The sequence below is a fragment of the Hemicordylus capensis genome, chromosome 3 (assembly GCF_027244095.1).
Source record: "Hemicordylus capensis ecotype Gifberg chromosome 3, rHemCap1.1.pri, whole genome shotgun sequence".
NCBI lineage: Eukaryota > Metazoa > Chordata > Lepidosauria > Squamata > Cordylidae > Hemicordylus > Hemicordylus capensis.
This window is the reverse complement of record NC_069659.1, coordinates 164,312,674-164,337,320: the sequence shown is the minus strand read 5'-3', so window position 1 is coordinate 164,337,320 and position 24,647 is coordinate 164,312,674. Positions and strand designations below refer to the sequence as shown.

At 43.7% G+C, this 24,647-nt stretch overlaps 1 protein-coding gene and 1 long non-coding RNA gene across 7 annotated transcripts in view; one reads left to right on the top strand and one right to left on the bottom strand.

Annotated features, from left to right (window-relative positions):
- The window catches only part of GPC6 (glypican 6), a 1,119,686-nt gene that overhangs the window by 319,744 nt on the left and 775,295 nt on the right, over window positions 1-24,647 (bottom strand). The window lies entirely within an intron of this gene.
- Window positions 4,231-11,790, top strand: LOC128349319 (uncharacterized). The gene is made up of 2 exons (XR_008318733.1): window positions 4,231-4,282; window positions 11,456-11,790. It is a non-coding gene; the product is annotated as an uncharacterized LOC128349319 (long non-coding RNA).

The following is a 24,647-nucleotide window of genomic DNA, read 5'->3' as shown; positions in this document are numbered from 1 at the left end:
GCAGCGATGCAGTGAGGCTATTCCCACGATTGCCCCAAAGCAGGCTAAGGGAGCCGAGCCCACTTTGGGGCGATTGTGTGCTGCAATGCGGCTCCCGGCAGCTAGCTTCCATAAATACCCCTCCCCTTAAACGAGGTGTGTGCTCTGCTAACCCTGTTTACCCAGCCGTGAGGCACTGCGGTGCAACTCCGCACTGCAGCAACTCACGAGGAGACCCCCCACCAGGAGGCAGAAACAAGCCTCTTGGTCTCGGGGGGTCTCCCCAGGCTACCCCATGCGCTCGTGCGGGACATCCTGGGACTTCCGGGGGCTATCCCCGCAGCCCCTGCTGGCTCCGTGATGGAACCGTCAATCATGTGGGTGACCGATCCAGCTGCCCAGGGCTTCCTGCTTGCTCGTGTGGAGAGCCTCAGTGACTATCATAGGCTATTTTCAGGATGTTATTATTGTGGCATGCTAAGTGTTTGCCATTTGTGTGTGTACAGAAAATATGGCAGAGTTATATGTGGCAATGCTAAGGAACACATGTACTTGCTGGTGTGCTAGACACGTGCTCCTTCAAACACCTGCAGTTCCAGTTTGTTGCCCTTCACCTCTGTTTAGCATTTCAGGGCAGATGTCTTGGGTCTGAAAATCTAAAAATAAGGGACATTTGTAATGTTGTTACTGTTGTTGTTTTTAAAACTGGGCAGTGTGTTCAGTGATAATAACCGATGAAGAAATGTATAGCCACCATGTCATTGGGCTCAAACCCAGACCAGGAACAAACGTGGATTTTTAATCCAATCAGCTGAATGAAGCCATTTTTAGCCTATTTTCCAGTAGACATATGAGATCACCCAGCATTCCGTGTGCCCATGTGTGTGTGTCGTCCCCCCCTCAACTTTGCAATGCCTGGACCAATATGAACCAAATTTGGTACAGTTGTAGGGACACATAGGGACACCTCAATGGCATCATTTGTGATGATGTCATCCACCCCGATCCAAATGGCAGACATGTAAACATTTGAGGTGCAAGTGGGCTAACTTGTGAACCGCCTAGCTGATTTGAACCAAATTTGCTACAGCTGTAGGGACACATAGGGCTTCCCCAATGGTGTCGTTTATGATGATGTCATCCACCCCGATCCAAAATGGCAGATGCATGAAAATTTGAGATGCAAGTGCACTAACTTGTGGACTGTCTAACTGGTTTGAACCAAATGAGGTACAGTTGTAGTGAGTGACCCACAGAGACACCTCAATGGCATAGGTTGTGATGATGTCATACACTCCCATTCAAGATGGCAGACATGCAAACCTTTGAGGTGCAAGTGGGCTAACTTGTGAGTCACTTACCTGATCTGAACCAAATTTGTTACAGCTGTATGGACACATAGGGATGGCCCAATGGTGTAGTTTGTGATGATGTCATCCACCTCGATCCAAGATGGCAAACGCATTAAGCTTTGAGGAGCAAGTGCACTAACTTGAGGTTTGTCTATCTGATTTGAACCAAATTTGCTACAGTTTTAGTGAGTGACACACAGGGACAACTCAATGGTGAAGTTTGTAATGATGCCATCTATCCCAGTCCAAGATGGTGGACACGTAAGCATTTGAGGCACAAGAAATCTAACTTGTGGACCTCAATTTGAATCAAATTTAGTCCAGTTGTATAGTGAAAGGAAAGTAGGCAGATTAGTTCTATGCACCAAGACTTACAGCATAGTGTTGGACTAGGACCGGGAAGACCCGAGTTTGAATCCCCATTCAACCATGAAACTCACTGGGTGACTGGGCCAGTCATGTATCTCTCAGCCTAACCTACCTCACAGGGGTTTTGTGAGGATAAACATAACCATGTACCATAACCTCTGAGGAACCTCTGGGTTCTTTGGAGGAAGAGCGGGATATAAATGTAAAAATAAATAAATAAATGTAATATAAATAAAACTTGTTTTTGTTGTACAATAAACTTATTTTATAGCTGCTTTCCCCATACACACATGGAATCTTAACTAAAGGTTTATTCAGCAACAACTCTTATTTTCTCCTTTTCCTCTTCTTTCATCTTGACTCCTCCCCCATTTTCTCTACAGGACCCCCCTTGGGACAAATGTCTAAACAAACTGCAAAAGATTACAGAGTAGAATACAACAAAACTGTTAATCTTTGAAGGTGTCTTGTACAGCAGTAGTTGGACCATTGGCCTTTTTGAACACTGTCTAACATTCTGACTAAGGCTATACGTCAGAAAGATTTACACTATGGAGAGCTTTTTTAGCTTTGCAGGGCAGAGCTCACAAGGTAGGTAGGTGGGGTCTTGTGTTGCTTTCTGCTTCCCCTGGAAATATCCTATGCCCTCCAAACATTTGTCCCTGGTGTTTTTGCTGCCCTCAGGGACATATTTTTAGAGGGTATCAGAGAGTGGTGAAAATCACCCCCACACTGCATGCTCCACACTACCACTACTATGGATATTTATATAGTGCTTTTCAACAAAGGTTCTCAGTGGTTTACTTAGCTGTGGAGCTAAGAAATTTCTCTGCAGTAGGGGGGCATCTTCTTGCTTAGTCAGGATGTCATCTACTGTCTGCTCTTCAAGATCTAAATAAAAAAAATCTCACCCCACCCTGTTACCTGCAAGTCTTTTAAATTCCAAATGACGGGGAATGGATCTGGGACTTTCTGTATGTCAAGCACCTGTTCTATCACCAGCCCTCTCTACTAAAAACAAAACGAGAGGGAACACATTTTGAAGCACAGTGAAATTAAAATGACAATGCATCACGAAAGGTTGCTGAAGAGGCCCCAGTCGAGAAAAGTGGAATTTTAAAAGGTGCACCTGCCAAGTGTAATCAATAGACCTAGTATGTGTATTTCTATCTCACACAGAGAGGGTTTGTCAATAGTAGTTACAGGTTACTGATTCTGGATGTGAAATGAGAGAAGATGTACTTATTTTGCAAGAAGTAAACTTGATGATTTGAAAGAAGCACGTGATCAGCTGACACCCAACCATTTTTTTCTTACATAGAAAAGTCTCTTCATATTATGTGGCTCTGCTCAGAGGCAAACTGTTTTCATTTGTACCATCTAAACGTTAGAGCAGAACTGCACACTATGATGGAACACCAGGGCTCCTAATCTCAGCTTTCCCTGACTGATCATGCATTTGCAGAAGAGAATTTGTGGGCAGAATGGGATGCTTAACCCTTTCCCTGCCTGCTGATTCTCCCCAAGTCCACCCACAAATGATTAGTAGTCATTTCCCCCCAAACCAGGGTCTGAAGCTGGATTTAAGTCCAGTTGGAGGGAAAGTAGTTGGGAGGAGTGCATTTGTATGGAGAATCGATGCAGGGGCCTTCCCACCGATCTCCCTTGAACATGCCCTTCATCCATATTTTTATTTAAATAGCAAATACTGGTTTGAGAACACAGATTTGCTGAGATAACATATAGTGCAGCCTTCTCGCAGATATATCCGTGTTTCCTAAGTGATCCAAATTGTATCCATTACACATTTTCCCCACAATGAATGAACTTTATCATGAGCTTTATCAATGAACTGTCATAGAGACTAAAACTGCAATCCGAAGGCAGTTCAGTGGGAATAGGTTCTATTGGTAGGGCTTACTTCTTGCTTGGAAGTAGCTCAGAATCAGGACCAGGCTGTATTACTGACTTTGCAGTAGCTGCTGCCAGGTTAGTCGCATGGGTCATCCCATGAAATTGATTGCCAGGAAATCTAGGACCAACAGAAGTACTTTTTCACACAATGCATAATCAACTTGTGGAATTCTCTGCCACAAGATGTGGTGACAGCCAACAACCTGGATGGCTTTAAGAAGGGTTTTGATAACTTCATGGAGGAGAGGTCTATCACTGGCTACTAGTTAGAGGGCTAAAGGCCACCTCCAGCCTCAAAGGCAGGATGCCTCTGAGTACCAGTTGCAGGGGAGTAACAGCAGGAGAAAGGGCATGCCCTCAACTCCTGCCCGTGGCTTCCAGCAGCATCTGGTGGGCCACTGTGTGAAACTGGATGCTGGACTAGATGGGCCTTAGGCCTGATCCAGAAGGGCTGTTCTTATATTCTTATGTTCTTATCATGGACATGAGTCAGACAGAACATTTGTTTCAATACCAGTGCTCCTACAGGTCGCTGCTGAGTTTCCCCAATATACTGCTACCATATTTTGAATGTTAGCCATTTTATTTTGCTGCAGTTGCCTAGCAACAACACTCCATTCTAGTAGCTACAGCAAAATGGCTGAATTGATAGTAGAAAGACACTGTAGGTAAGAAGGGGGTGCATGCAGAATGAGAATCAGAAAAAGAAAAACAACAGAATTGTGGGAAGCAACATCTGTAAAATGGAGTGGGCCAAATATAACTAGGTCATATAGAGACTCTTTCCTCACGATCGGTGAGAAAGGGCTTGAGGGCAGATGGGGAGGAAGCCTTAAAAAGCTGACCTCCCCCACAGACGATCCCTGGTCTGAGTCTGAGCATGGATATCACATGCCCAGATGTGACAGCACGGAGGGTCAGGGGCCAAGATGCATTGTCCTGGCCACCAGAACTCCCATAATGCACTGTGGAAGTGCATTATGGAAGGGCTGGGAGGCTGCTGCTGTGTTGGCATTGCGCTGTGCCATGTGGCACCAACCACATGATAATTTAGCCCGGTTTAAATTACGCAAGTGCCCTTAACCCTGACTAAGTGGCGAATCTCTTTGGTCGGTTTGCCACCATGCTGCTGTCGGGAGCCATGTGGCTCCTGGTGGTTCTTAAGATCCACCAAGACGGTGCTTGGCTTCCTTAGCCTGGTTTTGGCTGATAGGCTCATAGAGTTCTTGAATGAGCTCTTGGCTTCTGGTATGTGTCAAAGATCAAGCAGTCTGAAGGCACAAAATTAACTCTGTATTGGGTAGAGATGAACTAGTCACACTTTCATGTTCTATGGAATAGCCTATCATCCAATGGTAGGAACAAGTTTTCTACCATTTCAATATTATTTCAAAATAATATATATGTTTCAATATACTAGAAACCCAAATTCTGTGTGGATAGCCCTATGCATAGCTAAATTGGGTTGATCTGGGGATGTTTAAGAGTTCCTCAACATAGCTGAAAAGATGGAGTTGAACTGAACCTGAACTCAAAAATTGGTTCAGAGAGAGATGTTTTTTGTGTGGTTTTAGTGAATCAGAACTGAAGCAGAACCTAAAATATCTTGATTATCTTGTACCTGAACTGGAACCAAACTCTTAAACACAAAAAGTAGTCTGTTGAAATCAAATGGTTCAATAATCAGGTACTCATGTTTCAAAATTATGCTTAATGTCTTTATTTATCCTGTTGTATGCATTTTAAAAGATCTTCTAAACCTTTTAAAATTCCAAAAATAGTTTGATTTTCCCCAAGTTCATCGATATTGGGACTATTATCATGAGCAGCAAAAATCGAGCTAGGAGAGCATAGCCTGATTTTTGCTGCTCGTGTAAACCACTGGGCTGGCAAGCGAGCCCGGTGGCTTACAAGCGTCTAGCCGGCTTTTGTAGCCCTCCCCTAAACCCGGGCTTCCTGATTGTGAGTAGCTGCGTGAGTAGTAGCTCATGAGTAGACTCCTGGAGGAGAGGTGAAAAGCTGCCTCACAGTTCCGGGGGTCTCCCCAGTATGCCCTGCGCACTTGCGCAGGGCATACTGGAGCTTCCAGGGGCCGTGCGGTCCCCGAGCAACCCAGAGCTTGCTGGCTCCATTACGGAGCCGGCAATCATGTGGGCAGCCAATTCGGCTACCCAGGGCTCCCGCTCTGATCGTGAGCGGGGAGAGTGGGCACTCTCCCTGCTCTGCTGCAGAAACCGGGTCTCACTGATCATGAGACCCGGTTCATTACGTTAATGTTATAGAGTTACATTGCAAGCAAAAAAAATTGATATTATTCTTCATGATATGTATATAAACCAGTTAAAAATGGTTCACACTGTCTCAACAAGTTACCACTTTTTAACTACTTTTAAAAGTTAGTGAATCAGGGAGTTAAAAAATACTGATGAGCCTGAACTGGTACTGAACTCACATTTTTAACAGGTCATCTCCTTGGCTGGAACTCTTCTTGAGCCAGTCTGTAAACTGACTTCATGTCATACATATTCTGTGAACATGTGAAAAAATGACCACTGCAGTAAGAGCCAGTGAGGGCGGCAGTGGCGGGTGGGTGGGTGATGCGAGGCACCTTTAAAAATAAATTAGTAGGTGCTTACCAGCATTACTGCAGCGCCTGCAAGCTGTCTCAAGCTAGGTGGCCAGATTTGGCTTTAAAAAAGCCAAATTCTGGCTTACGGCCCATTTGACCTACGAGCATACCCCTTAGGTTCTGGCAACTCTGGCAAGCTGTGGTGCTCTGCCTGGTATCCCACATCCTGTGTGGGTCAGCAGCATGGCCCTGACCTCTGTGTGTGCACAGAGGCCATTTGAATGGTCAGTATGGGACCAGAGGCCATTTGTGTGGTCACCATGACCAGTAATAGACCACACAAATAGCCTCTGTACATGTGCAGAGGCCAGGGACATGCCATCTCCCCACATGGGTTGCTGAGCAGAGTGTTGCTGCCTTACACAATCCTGGTTAAAGTGTAAAGATCTCTGAGCTCCATAGAGCTGGTTGTTGAGAACCCAGATTTTCTGGGCAATCCTGGTCAAACTGCTGTGGTTAACTCACATTTAACCACGGCAGATAACCAGTATCAGATCTTGGTTATCTATCCTGATTAGATGTGGATTAACCATAGAGGTTTGAACAAGATTGCCTGGAAATTCTGGGTTCACACAATCAGCTCTGCAGTGCTCAGCAATCCTGATTTAATCTTTAACCAGGATTGCCATGATTGTGTGAAGGCAATCTAAATGTGAATTCAATTGCATACCATATTTAAAAGTGAATTAAATTTAAAATATATATTACATACACATCACACAGACACACACACCTCAATAATTCCCAAACCATTTGTTAGGTCACACTAGTGTGCCATAAGAGAACTGCTAGGGTTCTTATGTAAAAAAATAATTTAACTTACTGGCTGACAAGTTCTACAGTGTAACATGGGCAGTACAGACGTATGTGTACTCAGAAATGTGAAGGCCCAGAAAAAAACCCAGAAAATTTTCAGGGGGAAAACACCTCCTCCCATTTTTCCCCAATTTTTTTTTTAAAATTGGATTATGAAATATTTTGTTTTGGAATTATGAATAAAATCTTTAAGGAAATGTGTTCAAATATATTCATTTAAGGAAAGTTGTTATGGCCTTTACTCTCCCAAGATTCTTGATTGCTTCAGATTCCTCCATCTTCTGCAACATGTGAAATAATCTGAAATATTTCTATGTTTGGAAATATAGCAGATCAAGAAATAAAGGAACATGTGAAAAGGTAGAGAGGCCTGTCTCAATCCAGACAATTCAGTTTTCATAAGTCATTGAGATGACAAAAAAAAAAAAAAAAAAAAACCACCAAAAGAGCAGAAGGGGCAGAAACTGCTGATAGTGATAGAATAATGGGAGACTCGCATCACTGCAGTGAAGACACAATAGTTAGTAGTGACGGATCCTCTGCAAGCTTGGTAGAAGTGAGGACGTGGTTTGGGGATATGCAGAATGAATGTGCTCCTGTGCTGGTCTGTGACCATAATAAAGGAATTGAATCGAATGTGCGCCCCCCCCTTCAATTGGCGGGGCACTGCACGGTATGTAAGCCAGTTTTATTCTGTTTTCACCATTAACAGAATAAACATTTTTTGACAGCATCTGAGAAGCAGGCAAAAAGTTGATGTTGAAAACAGAAGAAGCTGGCATACAGAGATGCTGTATCTCTATCTGTACCACGGCAGGGCTCTAAGTCAACCAGTGATGGAGTTGCACAAGAGCACAGTAATGGTTCGGCTGACTCAGGCACATCACACACTGCTTCCATTGATCGCAATGGAAGTATACTGCATGTGCTATACAGCAGAATATTTTATTTATTTGTTTGTTTTATTTTTACACTTATATCCCACTTTTCCTCCAAGGAGTTCAGGGTGTACATGGTTATTTTTATCTTCACAACAACCCTGTGAGGTAGGTTAGGCTGAGAGACACATGATTGGCCCAGAAACTCACAGTCACCCAGTGAGTTTCATCGTTGAATGGGGATTCGAACTCAGGGCCTCCATGGTCCTAGCCCAACCCACTAACCACTACGCTACTCTTCTCTCTATATATATATATTTGTGTGTGTGTGTGTGTGTGTGTGCCAATCATTACAATCTCCTGTGAGTTAAAAGAGCTTCCTCAGAGAGGAAACTGGCTGCAATGGGTCTGTATGATGCACTGCTTTGACCTTGTCTCCATCCAATCAGCCTACACTGGGAGCACAGAACTGTGTCCAGTCTCTACATTGGGTGAAACAGGAGCATTCAGTCACTCTTGCTAAAGAGACACAGCAGAATTGCCTGCCTGCAGATGAGTCAGGCAGCAGAATTACCTGCCTGAAAAAGATAACCCCAAACCTATCCAGAGATACAGAAGGTGGCAGTTCTTACCACCCCCTGCACATTGGGTGCCTCAAATTTTAATTAAGAAAAAAGTGTGTGTCAGCTCAGTCAACAAAATTCTGAACAGTTGTCTATGTCAGATGTGAATGCTGCAATTATCCAGCAGGGCTTCTAGTAGAAAAATTGGATTCAGTCAATAAAACTAATTATAATTGCTTGGTTTAATGGAAACATGATGTGACTTTTCATAGCTAGTTTTCAAAGCTTCACAACAAATATATTTGTGCATACCAGTTGCTGATAAAACATTCAGGACAAAAAGTGTTCATCAGTAAGGGTGTGCTAGAAAAGGTTTTTTGTTTAGTTATTCTGCTAATTTCCATTATTAGGCATTTCATTCATTTAGTCATTCATTTGAGAAAATCATATTCATTTTGTTACTAATTTATTATTTCTTCATGTTCTGTATCTTTCATTTGTTTTCCATTCCTATTCCCCATAAACAAAGCTGTACTCCTGAAAATGTCTGCTGAGGTAGAAAAGCCCAGTTCCTATAGAAATCTCCTTCAGGGGGATCTTGCCCCAAGGATCCCCTCTTGCCCCAAGGATTCCCTTGCCTTTGCCCCCTAGCAGCAATTTTGAGTGGGGCAAATTCTTAATAATTGAAGAGTTGTATTAAAAAATAAATGGCATGGACTATTTTCTTGCTGGCACAAGATTGTTTATTTCTTTTCTTTTTCTTTTATTGTATAATTCTGATTGTGCTCCAGCAGAACTGATATTAAAAAAGAAGTGGGAGCTGAACAGAAAATAAGCATTTCTATCATTTTAAATAGGAAGAATGATGCAGTTAAACCACACCTCCCAGCGAAAGGAGGAAGAGAAGAGGAAGAGAAGGGAGGGAGGGGAGGTGGTCTTGTGATAGTAAATATGAATTGTCCCCTTTGCTAAGCAGGGTCCTGCTTTGTATTTGAATGGGATACTACATGAGAGCACGGTAAGACAGGGATGTGTATGAATGGTTTGCAGTGAACTGGTCCACCGTGAACTGGGCCAGTTCAAGCATTTCAGTTGTGAATCGAACTGGCCTTCAGGAAGGCCAGCCAGACCGTGACTGAACTGAATCGAGTCCGGTTCATAGTGGACTGGTTTGGCAGTTCGAGGTGCTGTGTAAAGTGGCTTGTAAAGGGGAATCCGGTGAGGATTCTCCTTTACAAACAAAGGGGGATCCTTCACAAAAGGCTTCTAAAGGCTGGGGGTTGGGGAGGGAGAGATGAGGCACATTTAAAAGTAAGTGATGAGGAGACCAGGTCATGTGCTGGAGCTGTGCCACTGCATGTGAGCTGCTGCGGGGAGCACCGCTGTTCTGCACTGGGCCCAGGCAACTTTGAGGAGTGGTACCATGGCCACCAGTGGTAAGCAACCTATCACTTACTTCAGCTCTTGCTGCCCCCCCCCGCCCACCTTTTAGAAACCTTTTGTGAAATATCCCTCTTTGCTAGTAAAGGGGAAGTCTCATTGGCTTCCACTTTACATAGCCACTTTACATGGCCCCTCGAACCGCTAAACCAGGTCAAGCTGGTTCAGTCGAATGACCTGGTCTGTCTGGTTGGTTCAACCTAACCCGTTCATGGAACCATGGTTCAGTACGAATTCAGTCTGAATTTGGACCAAACAGCAAAAAACGGTCAGTGCCCACCCCTACTGTAAGATATTTCCCTCAAGGGATGGGGTTGCTCTGTGAAGAGCAACTACGTATTTGAATCAAAAGCTTCCAAGTTTCCTCCCTGGCATCTCCAGATGGGGTGGAGAGAGACTCCTGCTTGCAACCTTGGAGAAGCCACTACCAGTCTGGGTAGACAGTACTGAGCTAGTTGGACCAATGGTCTGACTTGGTATAAGGCAGCTTCCTATCCCTCTCATCTTTAAAAAGCAGATATCCAGGATTTTGATTTTGTTTTTTTTTTTAAAAATCTGCAGTAAGATTTTAGAACAAAATTAATTCAGTTATTCAGGAAAATTGGTTTGGATGTTTCCCAACTAGTTTAAATAATATTTTCCCCAACCAGAGTGCCCCACGTGATAAAGGCATGATTGTGCCATGAGCAATCATGCCCCCCAGCACCCCCCCCCCGATGGTGAAGTCTGTGCTGATGTGATTAAGTAGCTTTTGCTGGGTGGGGGAAACATACATACATTAAATTTCACATCTTAATCACTACAGAAGGGGCTGTGTGAAAAGTATTGTCTGAATCAGTCCAGTGTGAAGGCAACCTGGAACTCCTACCAGAAGATAAGCAGAGAAGAACCTAAGGGGTATCAGAATGGTGGAACAATAATGGAATGGGGGATGCAAAAGCAGCACTTACAGCAGAACAATACGCTTACACCGCTCACTTACAGCACTTAAAGCAGAACAATAATCTGTGAGCTTTTTTTCCGTTGACAGTTATTAGTAACCATTTCATGTGTACGACTGAGGAGAAATGAACACATGAAGCCACTTTATACTGAATTAGACCATTGCTCAATCTAGCTCAGAATTAACTGCACTGACAAGTAGAGGCTTTCCAGGGTGTAAGATGGGTGGTGGTGGTGGTGTCTCATCTTTCTCTGTCCTGCCTGGAGATGCCAGGAATTGAAGGTGGAACCTTCTGAATGCAAATCAAGTGCCCCACCGCATCTCCATCCCACTGAGAGCAAGTTAGATTGCTTTGAATGAGAACTCTTTGAATTAGCTCCTTAGACATGCCCAAGAGCCATGCCAAGTTGGATTTCTGGACATTTTCCCTTTTGCATGACATATCCCATATCATAAACTGCTTTTCAGAATGCCCTCAGTTTCTACAGAGGCTTGCCATGTATGCAGTATAGGGAATTCTTTTTCGTAACAGAAGGTCACATGGAATTAACCACCTGGTTCTTTTGATCTAGGCCAATACAGCTGAGGCTGAGATTCCTTGGCACCACATCCAAAGGCATGTCTGAAAGCTGTGCATCTAAAGCCGGCAGCTGGACAAAAGATAATGTGCCAGTGATGGTTTCCTATTTCAGAAGGATAGGAAGAAGTGCAGAGAATGAAGCACCCCAATTCCTGAGAACCAGCCCTGAGGAAATGTGTCTTCCATTGGCTGCAGAGGCTTTTGTGTGATATCTGTGCAAGGCCACCATACTGACACTTTGCCCAATGTGATCAAAGGGATATCACAAAAGCTCCCATCTAGGGCTACTTTGTGAAGTTAGTAAAAATGTAATCTTTGTATAAGGTACTTTCTCTCACTCACGTCAATGGTTTTCATGGGAATATACTATTGTGCAACTGACTATTTATTACAAAAGCATCAGGTGGGACAGGTTGCCTGCTAGCCCAATAGCTTTATAAGAGAATTGATGTATAGAAGATATGTTGACCCTGCCATGGCTGTAAAATGATCTTAGGTAGCACACACACACCCCTCAAAACTCTGGGCACCAAGAAAGAAGAAGAAAACTTCAGTCAGAATGGCCATCATTTTGATGTCCTTAGAAAATCCAACTGATGTGTAAAAATGAATTCTAAAAAATGGAAGGTGCTGCAGTCAATAACTAGAAATTGGTACAGATGTTCTCTGAACATCTGAGAGACTTCTTAAGCAGTTTTTGTTAAAAAATAAATGAAGAATTTGAAAGCAATACTGACATGTGAGATCTCAGGACTGCCTCATATGTTACAGCTCCCACCAGGGGGCAGCCAAAAGTTGCTTCCACACAGCAGTTGTCCATGTTGAAGCTGTAATGCTTGAAAGGCATTTTCCTCCCAGTTCAGCCAACAACCATGTGGACCAGGCCTGCTCAACTTCGGCCCTCCTGCAGATGTTGGCCTACAATTCCCATAATTCCTGGCTATTGGCTTCTGTGGCTGAAAATTATGGGAGTTGTAGTCCAAAAACAGCAGGGGGGGCCTAAGTTGAGCAGGCCTGATGTGGACACTCAGCATGCCAGCTCCGTGGAGTCTTAGCACTCTACCAGAAGGTGATTTTTGTCAGCCCCCACATGGGAGCCCTAATATTTGAATTGGCCCTCAGATATATGAACTGTGTGAAGTAAGTAGTAGTGTTTTATACCAATCACTAAAAAATGGCAATGTTAATCACAGCTGGAAATACATTATGTCCTTCCTAACTGCTTTTGTTAATGGCACAAAGATTTGTGTGCAGTTTTCTTCAAAGAGAACTTGGTATCTGAACAGATGCTTGTTTCCCCACAGATTGCAAGAACTGGGGAATGCCCAGACAGCAGTTGGTGATACCGTCACAATGTTGTTTAAGGGTGCTCAAATATAGACATCAATGTCTGCTATGCAGGGTTATGAATAAATCAGTTTGGCAAGGTTTATTGAAAGGGGAACATAAGTATTCTGTCAATGGAAAAGCTAGGAACCTATCATAAATATTCACAAAGACAGATCGCCAACCTCCTCTCTTCAGGGGAGAAATCTGCATTATGTTGTCTTTGCCTGTGAAATTTATTAGCACGTAAATCAATGGGGGCTGGGAAACAGTTGATGTTTTCACAGAATCGTGCTTTTGATGTAGATTTCGGATTCCCGCTGAGTGGATCTCATGTCAAGCTGCCACTACAGGTTTTCCATAACTTTTAGCTCTATTTGCAAGATGAACCTAGGGGTTCGGGCACATGGAGAAGTAAGCTCGACTATGCTCCCATCTTTCATGGGAAGTTATGAACAGAGCCTGCATCTGTACAAACTACATGTGTGTAGTAGGCTCAATCTGCATTCAGGGACACCACATTGCTCAGGAATACGGACCACATGAACTAAGCCTATACATGTTCCATTTTACATCTGTAGGGTGTGTTTAGACCTTCATATAAATACGTGGAGGATGTTGGGTGCCACTCCCCTCCTATGCATTCATAGAACACGTATCATGAATAAGGCTCCTTCCCCTCAGTACCATCAGTGTTTGTCTTGCCTCTAACTTGGCAAAAACTCAGAAATCCATGACAGCGATTGTAAACCTTGAACAACATTTATTTGTAATTAAAACAAAACCAAAACATTTGGTACAATGTAACCAATTCACACAGAATTTTCTAATGATGAAAACTAAGTTTTCTGGTCCCAGGATTAATGCTTCCAAGATATGGTATATAGATTTAAAAGAACTGGCGCAGAATACTTAGGGTATTCTATATAAATCAGAATCAATCAATTCACACTGCATGCAAAATAGTACAGTCTGTAGGACAAGAAGAGCATTTAAAGGGCATCTAACCCCTACCCCCACTTCCCACCTCCCGGTTCTATCACACCTCATCTTAGTTATAAATCAGCTCATCAGTTTTTCTTCATAGAGGCAACGTCTCTTCTCTGAATATGTCAAAATTCCTGCTTTTGCTTTTTAAAGGGTTAACTTTAAAGTCTGAACTTTAAAGAATTGCCAGATTAAAAAAGGAGTGTTATACTTGTGGCATTGAAGTTTTAATTTTGATAGGGGATGCCACTTTCAATGTTCTCTTTCAATGCTCTTCAACTTTGAGAAGAACATTTGGATCTGTTAATCTGCCCCCTTTTATGTGTGCTGGAGGCTCTGTGGGGCTCAGTGCTGTTTGTTCCTATTAGGCTCCTGTAGACCTTGCTTTAGTGGCTGATGGGTGGAGTTCTATTCTGGACATGTTATGTAGCAATTATTTTTAATTGGGTTTAAGAGACCCGTGTGATTCTTTCTTGAGCTCATGCTCGGAGTTGCCAGCCCTCCAGGGATGGGAATCAATCTTCAGATCACTATTAAAAGCAATCTTGGAGATTTTAATGACTTGATCCTGTAAACAAGTTGTTCTAGTAAGAACTAATCAGCATACTTTCCTTTCACTGTCTCTAGAACTGGACTAAATTTGGTTCAAATTGAGGTCCACAAGTTAGATCTCTTGTACCTCAAATGTTCATGTATCTGCCATCTTGGATCAAGGTGGATGACATCATACACCACTGAGGTGTCCCTGTGTGTCACTCACTACAACTGTACGAAATTTGGTTCATATCGGTTAGACAGTCCTCAGGTTAGTGTACTTGCAACTCAAAAGTTCACACATCTGCCATCTTGAATTGGGTTGGATGACATCGTCACAATCTACGCCGTTGAGGTGTCCCTGTGTGTCACTCACTGCAACTGTACCTAATTTGGAGCAAATGGGTTAGACAGTCCACAAATTACCCAGCTTGCACCTCAGATTTTCACACATCCACCATCTTGGATTGGGGTAAATGACATTATCACAAACCATGCCATTGAGGCATCCCTATATGTCCCTACAGCTGCAGCAAATTTGGTTTAAATCGGTTAAGTGGTTCACAAGTTAGCCCGCTTGTGCCTCAAATATTTACACATCCACCATCTTACATAGGAACATAGGAAGCTGCCATATATTGAGTCAGACCATTGGTCTATCTAGCTTGTATTGTCTTCACAGACTGGCAGCGGCTTCTTCAAGGTTGCAGACAGGAATCTCCTTCAGCCCTATATTGGAGTAGTCAGGGAGGGAACTTGAAACCTTCTGCTCTTCCCAGAGTGGTCCCATCCCGAGGGGAATATCTTACAGGGCTCACACATCAAGTCTCCCATTCAAATGCAACCAGGGCAGACCCTGCTTAGCTAAGAGGACAAGTCATGCTTGTTACCACAAGACCAGCTCTCCTCTCCATACTTGAATTAGCATGGATGACATCATCACAAGCTATGCCATTGAAGTGTCCATGTGTGTCACTCACTGCAACTGTACCCAATTTGTTTCAAATAGGTTAGGCAGTCCACAAATTATCCTGCTTGCACCTCAGATGATCACGTGGCCACCATCTTGAATTGGAGTGAGTGACATCATCACATATGTTTCCGGGCAAAATATAGAAAATAGAAGGCAACTGATATGTTTCCGGGCAAAATACAAAGTGCTGGTTATTACCATTAAAGCCCTGAACGGCTTAGGTCTGAGTTATCTTAGAGAGTGCCTTCTTTTACATGATCTGCAACACACATTAAAGTCATCTGAGAAAGTCCATCTCCAGTTACCGTCTCTCATCTGGTGGCGACTTCTCTGTCGCTGCTCCTGGGCTGTGGAATGCACTCCCGGCAGAAATCCATAATTTGAGATCATTACTGTCCTTCAGGAGAGCCCTTAAAGCCTATCTGTTTGGGATGGCCTTCCAGAGTGTTTAAATGATTGACAAACTGTTTTAAACTGTTTTAAATTGCTGCCCTGGTTCTCCAGGGACTTTTTTAGCTGTTTGAATTGTTTAATTGGTTTCATTCTGTTTGTATAGTTTGATTTTAACTGTTAACTTGTTTTAATTGTTTTTACCTTGTTGTAAACTGCCCTGAGCCATTTTGGAAGGGCGGTAAATAAATAAATACATACATACATACATACAAACATACATACATACATACTACACCATTAGGGCATCCCTATGTGTCCCTAAAGCTGTAGCAAATTTGGATCAAATTGGTTAAGCGGTTCACAAGTTAGCCCACTTGTGCCTCAAAAGTTTACACATCCACCATCTTGAGTCAGGGTAGATGACATCATCACAAACTATGCCATTGAGGTTTCCCCGTGAGTCACTCATTGCAGCTGTATCCAATTTCGTTCAAATAGGTTAGGCAGTCCACAGATTATCTGATTTACACCTCAGAAGTTCATGTGGCCACCATCTTGGATTGGGGTGGATGACATTATCACAAACCACACCACTGAGGCATCCCTCTGTGTCCCTACAGCTGTAGCAAATTTGGTTCAAATCGGTTAAGCGGTTCACAAGTTAGCCAACTTGCGCCCCAAAAGTTCATGCATCCGCCATCTTGGATTGGGGCATATGACATCACCACAAACTACGCCATTGAGGTGTCCTGTGTGTCCCTACAACTGTACCCAATTTGGTTCATATTGGTCCAGGCGTTGCAAAGTTGATAGGCGGACACACACACAGACGGACACACACCGAAAATGCCAGGTGATATCATAAGCCTACTGGTAAGTAGGCTAAAAATATTGGGGCGGTGGGTGGGTGGGTGGGAGCTCCAGGAAAGAATAGCTTCAGTCAGGGTTGATAATCTTACTCAAGCTACCCAACTTCCGTCTACGTAATTATTAAAGATACAGGAGGCCCACCATATACAGAATATGACAACTACTGTATCATTCCCACAGTTACTATTGAGCTCCATGCCTGCAGATGGTTTCCTAAGGCAAGCGGCCTTACAACCAATTCCGCGTGTCCCTCTTTTCCTGACAGCTTCATACAGACTCACCTCAGGGGTGGGAGAGCTGTTCTAATACTACAGAAGCATTAACCTATTAGTGTGCCTGTTGCATTGGCAAACTGGCATCTGGGATCAGCAACATTGGGCAGCTGCTGGGAAAGGCCACTGTGCATCCTTGAGAATACCTCTGGGTGCATAGTCTTTGTATGGTGCTGGGAGAGTGACTCTTCTGGCCCACCAAGGCAGGAACAGGCCCCTGGAGCGCAGTCACCCCAATGTCCTCTGAATCCTGAAGCTGATCCTGGCCACTGTTATACTGACAAACTTGGAGAGTGGGGTGGAGAACTGCAATTTATTTCAATGTGTGCTCAGTGTCTGAGCGTGCTCATTAGGAACATTACACATTCTTGTGTAATTCAATAGGTACAGTGGCAGCTTTCTCTGTGAATTCACTTTGCAGTTCTGAAAGAGAAGCCAGATAGTGTCACAGCATGAAAACTGTGCCTCAGCAGAGCAGCCAGATGGCAACCTGATACAATCCTTGTTTGAACCACACGCAGGGACTATCAGTACCAGCGCGAGGACACTATCTGCATAGCATGATCCAGAACGACAATGTTCTCCTTCTATGAAGAAATGGAATTTCTTTTTCTGCTTCCTACCACAACAAAAGCCCTATTCAGAAGCCTTATTTAGACATTATGCTGTATGTGCATTCAGATGAGTGAACACATGTAAATGTTCCTGTGAGAATGACTGTTCATTTCAAAAGTGAACCTGGCTACAGACAATCTCAAATGCATTGCAAGGTACAGATACAAAGTGTACTACTGTACATGCATTCAATATAATGTGGGAATAATTGTATGTGTGTACATATTTGTATATGTGTACACAGTTCAGCACATAGTGGCCACATTCGCATGTAATGCAGAACCAGAGTTTCAGGGGGGCAGAGGGTTTCTTACATGTGACTGTGTGAAACTCTGGTTCCACGTGGCAACCAACCCAAGGTTCTGTTTGTTTAACTCCAATTTGAACCCTTGGGTTGTAGTGAGTTTCGTTGCTGCAGCCAAGATTAGACACAGCCTGCACTGGGTCCGAATTCAGAACAACAGGCTGTGTCCCTTTCAACTGGAGTTGAGGGAGGAAGCTCCTCCCCCAACTCCAGCTGTGATTGGCTGTGTGAGCTGTCTTTCATGCCAGAAGGAAGACCACACAGCCAGATCCCCCTCCTCTCTGCAGTCTTACTGACTGTAGAGAGAGTGCTTTCCTTGACATCTGAATTCAGACAGGAGAGCAGGGGTAGTGTGAGAAGCAGAACCATGGGTCCATTGGACCCACAGTTCCGTATTATGTGTGAATGAGGCCAATGTTTGAATAGGGCTAAACTGTCAATATGAAAAAGTATCCTAGTGAGACTTAAATTTCACATAGTTTCCTTCATGGTGGTCCACAGAGTCCTCCTGGCCTCACTCATTGCTCCATCACTGCTCTATCACTCCATCTTTAATTACGAAGCTCCCCAACCACATTCAGATTGTAAGCCTGAAGGTATGGCCTTGTCTGATTTTATCTTTTTTTGTACAGAGCCTAGCTTTGTACAAGTGTTTAATAAAATACCAACAAATACAGAGGTAGCACCCAGTATAAACCTGCCAGCTTCAACAGAGAAATGTGTTCTGATCCAGCTGTTGTTATACATATTTACGCATATTAGATGTATTATATTGTGAAAGGGAATGTGTATTAAGACATATGTCCAACTGAAAGTAAAGCAGTGTGCATAGATAACACTGGCAAGCACTTCTGCATGTGGATCTCCTTATGTGTATGTGGACTGGGGTGATGATATTTATATATAAGGGCCCCAACCCAGATCTGCATGAGGAACTTCCAGACATGTATCATTAAATGGGTTAGTAACCAAAGGTGAATATTAGATTTCATCCTAATGTGACCATCACACTGCGTTACTTTCAACTGGATGTGCATCGCCATCTCCATTCTGGTGTGACTACAGCTGGATTGGGGTGAAAGACTTATAGAAATACCCTTTTGGAAATTTACACAAATCTGACCCGCTTCTGAAGCCAAAAAAACTTAGAGGAAGGTTCACTTGTCAGCAGTATAATGAAAATAATAACAACATCTCTGTAAGGTGACATCAAAGTGTGAGCCAATTAGCACTCAAAATGGCTGTGAAAGATAAGTGGACATTCACCATCCGGCAGACAACATTAGTTTTACCTCCGGGTATTTGAATACTACAGTAAACATATGGTGCAGGTTGTTCAGTTAATATCTAATAAAAACATCAGTGCCATAGATCAGGTGTGATAGGTGTCAGCATGATCCAGTTCAATGGCCTTTCACATCTGGATGTCTCTCTTTTTTTTTGCTGAACAGGACAAGTGCGACATAACAGGGTCATCTGTCACTGCATAAATATATTCCTATGACAGCATGCACGGATGAAGTGTTTGATGGCAAACATAAAAGCAGCCCTTTCATGCAACCTGAATACCAATCCACTGCAAAATTACTCATACTATTATCACTATTGGTTATATATTTAACATCATCAATGTACATGGCATTTTATGGAGGAACAAAATAGAAAAGAATGGTCAGTGATCTAAGGAGCTGACAATGTAAATTTTGATAGAGAGGGGAAAACTGAGAAAGGAGAGGAGGAAGGACAGAAGCAAGGGCAACAAGGGAAGAATATGAGTGAATGTAGTTACACGTGCTTAGGTTTCGTTTGTGGAGGAGAAGAGAACTGAAGAGTTAAGTCAAGGCCTTCACAGAAAAGGTAGGTTTTGATGGGTGAAACTATCTGGTTATGCTCTACAGAGTTTTGTTGGAGAGCAGAGTTTAACCATTCAGGTCTGCCAACACTCTGGAGTGGATCACAGATAGGGTTGGCACATGTCCAGGATTGGCCTGGATAGTCCAGGAATCAGATGTGCTGTTCAGGATGTAGGAAAAGTGTTAGCCTAGCTATGAGATGTCTAGGAATTTGAGCGGGATGATTGCTTTAATGAATTTTACCCATTTTTCTGGTGCTTCTCTCTCACTAAATGGTGTCAGTGTTTAAGAACCCTATAAAGTAAAAAATAAAGTTGTACCATCGAGTCGGTGTAGACTCCTTGAAACCACAGAGTCATGTGATTTTCTATGGTAGAGTATAGAAGGAGTTTACCATTCCCATCTCCCATGCAGTATGAGATGATGCCTTTCAGCATCTTCCTATATCACTGCTGTCTGATATAGGTGTTTCCCATAGTCTGGGAAACATACCAGCAGGGATTCGAACCAGCAGCCTCTAGACAGGTTGTGGCCCAACCCATAGACAGAAGTGGCCCCTTCATGAGGTAATGTGAGGCAGTTGCCTAAGGCAGCAGATTATAGGGGCACCACCAGGGAGGCAAGCCACCTAATGGCTTGGTGGGGAAGTCTATTGCCTAGAGAGCAAGAGGTTGCCGGTTTGAATCCCTGCTGGTTTTTCCCCCAGACTATGGTTAACACCTATACTGGCAGCAGCGATATAGGAAGATGCTGAAAGGCATCATCTCATACTGCATGCGAGATGGGAATGGTAAACCCCTCCTGTATTCTACCAAAGACAACCACAGTGCTCTGTGGTCGCCAGGAGTCAACACCGACTCAATGGCACACTTTACTTTTACTTACCAGGGAAGCAAGATGCCCCCTGCTGTTGGCAATTGAGTGGCTCTTTGGAACCAATGTGACCCTTGCAAACTCTATAAGGAGCAACTCTCCTCACACTCTTTGCAAAGCTTGCAGGAAACATGAGGGGGAACGAGGAGCCTGCTAGCACCCTCCCCTCCTCCCTGTTCCCCATACACTTTCCTCATACACTTCCCCATACACTTTCCCCATACACGTGTGCAGGGTCCATTAAGAAAGGGGAATGGCCCAGGTCAGGGGAGAAGGCAAGGAAGCATTTTGCACCTCATCTCAGGTACCACAATAACTCGGGCTGCCCCTAATAATACAGTATTCATGGATACTGAACTGGGTCCCTTGCTTCCAGATGCAAGGAACCTAACACATCTCCATTTGATCTTTCTCCAAAGGATCCCCTGCCCAAAATATATTGCTGGAGGCTAAGGCCTACTTCATCAGATGCACAGCCTGGCCTGGAAAACTACCAGCTCTATACAGGTATACCTCGTTACTTGCAGGGGATCCTGTTCCTTGCCTACTGCCGTGAGTAATGAAACTGTGAGTAATGAGGAATTGTGGCTATGGAAAACGGGGGTTAGGTTCCTGGATGGAAGAAAAAGGTTTAAAAAAATGGTTAAAAACTGCAACAAAACAAAGCAAAACCTGAAAGTCATTACTGTACCATGATTTGCACCATCTCCATGTGCCCAGCAATGCCGCCCAAACCCATCAAATGCCCCCCAAACCCACAAAATATCATGGAAAAAATTTCTTGGCAGAAGAGCCACAAAATGGCCTTGTTTCTTAAAATGACTGCTGGAGATGACCTCCGAGGTCATTTCCGGCCACCCCCCCCACCTGCGGATATGTGAGTCTTAACGCTTTGTGTGCCATTTCCCCGCACGAATGCCAAGGTCGGTTGTTAATCACCAAACTGTGGATATGCAGAACTGTGGATATGATGAATCCACAGATAATGAGGTTTGCCTGTATATAGTGAAGGAGGAACAATTATGATGTGTAGCTGACTTTTATAGAGCTTAATTAACTCTCAGACATCTCCCCATTACTGCTGAGCCCCTGCCACTGTAAAGGACTGGCAGGAGTTTCATATTAAATTATGTCAAGAAGGTCCAGCAGTAGTTTTAGCCACTACTGTTCTTCCCAACATGGGGGCAAGACTGGGTTCACATAAGCATCCGTATGGCAGCTGCTTGAAATGCAGCTGAATGGAAGTGACAGGCATTCAGCTCCGATGGCTGGCAAAGACCTGGAGCAGATGGCATTCAGGCAGGTGGCAATCAAGGGGGCAGGCAGGCCTGCATCAGGCAGGCCAGAATCAGGCATGCTGGCAGAAGACTGGCTGGCAGTCAAGGCTTCTAGTGGTGCAGAGGGATAGCCTGATTTGCATTTGACACAGTGAAGCAGAGGGAGGGAAGTTTTTTTTCTCCTTTTTTCTTTTTTTGCCTCACCATAAGCTGAAAATGTCAAGAAAACACAGGCTATGGGAATAGCAAAGAGGTAATGCATTAAAAGCCTTTGCAAAAGCTATAGGCTGATTGAGTTGAGGAGCTTCCTAGTTGTCAGTCAAACAAGATCAGGGACTGTGTTGCTCTTCTTTCCTGCGGAGTCTGAGGAGCCCTGGGCAGTGGGTTTTGCCCATAGTTACCTAGAGCCTTAAGAAGAATTCCCCATCAGGGGCCTTTGCTTAGTTATATGTGAGTATCAGTTGCTGTCCAGAATGGAGACAAAGGCAGCAGAACCACAATTAAAAAGCCATCTCTATGACTATGTCAAACCTCATTTTACATTCCGAGCTGTAGATGAACTTCGAAGGGCATCCAAGCATGATGAGCTAGACAAATTTGTATTCAAAACCAGGTAGTTGCAAAATTCGGCAACATCACAGCTGGAACCTACTGACAACATCACATATTCATGTTCTGGAAATTCTCATACTGTCAAACATGGTTGGCTTTAATCACACCAGTTTGAATGAACCAATTTACATGAATATGATTGTAAAATGTTCAATGTTTGGAACTCTCATGTTTTGGGGACTATATTTCTTCCTTTTCATGTGGCTGGGAATATTTTAGAAAGGAAGTTCCTAGCTTTAATAAAGTGTTGTACATGTGACACAGTCAGTGATGATAAAGAATATAACACAAATGTGTATTTTTAAATGTACTCAATTAGTCTGCTTCCTTTGGTGAACACAATATCTGATTCTCTTTTATCAAATGCACCAAGGTAAGTTACACATATATTTTCTACTGTAATGATACCACAAGGTACCTTGTTGCTCCTTTATCTTATCTGCAACAATTAGACATCCCCAGATATAGGTTGGCTTTCACACAGGCCAGATGTAGATGCCTTCCCTCTGCTGTTCTTGAAGGTCGCTACAGTGGGACTCCCTATGCGGAGTGTCTATGCCCCTGTGGTGATGGGGAAGTTGAAACAATCGAACATGTTTTGCTTTATTGCTCCTTTTATAGGGACTTACGTTTAGGACTAATATCTCCACTGTTGGCTCGTTTCCCAGGAAATTCGCCTAGCCAACAAGTGGCTTTCCTGCTTGAGGACAGCATACTTGCCATTACTCGGAAAGTGGCGGGCTTTTGTGCAGCAGCTCGAAGAGTGCGCCAGCTTTTAATTAACAGTCCTAGTGCTGCTCTATAACCTTTCAGTTATAATATTGTTGATGGGTTAGACTGTTGACTTGGTTTTTTAAAAAAATTATTTATATTTTAATTGTATCCCCCCCCCTTGTTGTGCTGGTCATAGACCGTAATAAACTTTGAATGAATGAATATATTTTAATGTGCCATCAGTTACCATATTTAAGAGCGTTAATACTTGGGATTAGGGATGTGCGTTCCGTTTTGGATACAAAATGTTTTGTGCACAGAACAGGCCATTTCGGCTGTTTTGTAGCCAAAATAAAACACCCAATGCTCAAAACAGAAAATTTTGTAGCCGAAACAAAACGCCCGTTTCAGATACAAAACATTTTGTTGTTTCGGCTGTTTTGGAACTCCATTTTGCATTCGGGAAAAGTCTTTCTCCTTCGGTCTCCATTTTGAGTTTTGACAGCTGTTCGATTTTCTGGCTCTTCCAGCCTGCAGATTGGCCAGCGAAAGCATGGGCTGATCTGCTGGCAATTGACCCCTTATTCCTTTTAAGGAAGTTTGAGGGTAAAATTTACCCTCATTGGCCAGTGGGGCGTGTGCATTTACCCTCATTGGCCAGTGGGGCGTGTGCATTTACCCTCATTGGCCAGTGGGGCAGTGTGCATTTCACTGTTGTTGTTCCACACTGTAGATCAATTGCATTTCTGTGGGGGGGATGTGGATATGCATGACCTTTGGAAATCTGCCTGGTTCTTTGCAAAGCTCTGCTGTTGTTGATGTGTGATGTTGATGTTATTTGGGGTGGATTTGGGGCATAAAGGGGGCTTTGGGGGCAGAAGAGTGGGTCAGGTGGTAGTGCCCCAATGGGTGCCTGCTGCCACCCAGATTCCAAAGGAATTTGGGAAAGGACTGATTTTTAAAGAATTTTTGAAGTTGAAATGTCTTTGGGGCAGATTGAGGGCAGAAAGGGGGCCTGAGGGGCAAAACTGTGGGTTGGGTGGCAGTGCCCCCAGGGGTGCCTGCCACAACCCAGATTCCAAAGGAATAGGGCAAAGGGCTGATTTCTTAGGAATTGTTGAAGTTTAAGTGTTTTTAGGGTTTTCCCCCCATAGGGAATAATGGAGGTTTCTGCAGACCCATAACTCCACCTGGGGGGCACTGGGGTGGCTGGGAGCGAGTGGTGGTGTAATGCACATAGGGTGCCAACCACCCACATGGGTTGTTAACCCATGGGGTGCTGGGTTCTGTTGTTTCTGAGGTGTTCTGAGTGTAGATTCTCTGGTAGCATATGAGATTTTCTACAACAAACAATGAATCCACTCTCATACGCTATCAGAGACTTTAGTAGAGAATCTACACTCAACACATCTCAGAAACCAGTACCCCATGGGTTAGCTATGTGCTCTACACCACCACTCGCTCTGGGCCACCTTGGTGCCCCGCAAGTGTAGTTATGGGGCTGCTGAAATCTCCATCATTCCCTATGAGGAAGAACTTTAAAGACGCATAAACTCCATTAAATCTTTAACAATCAGCCCT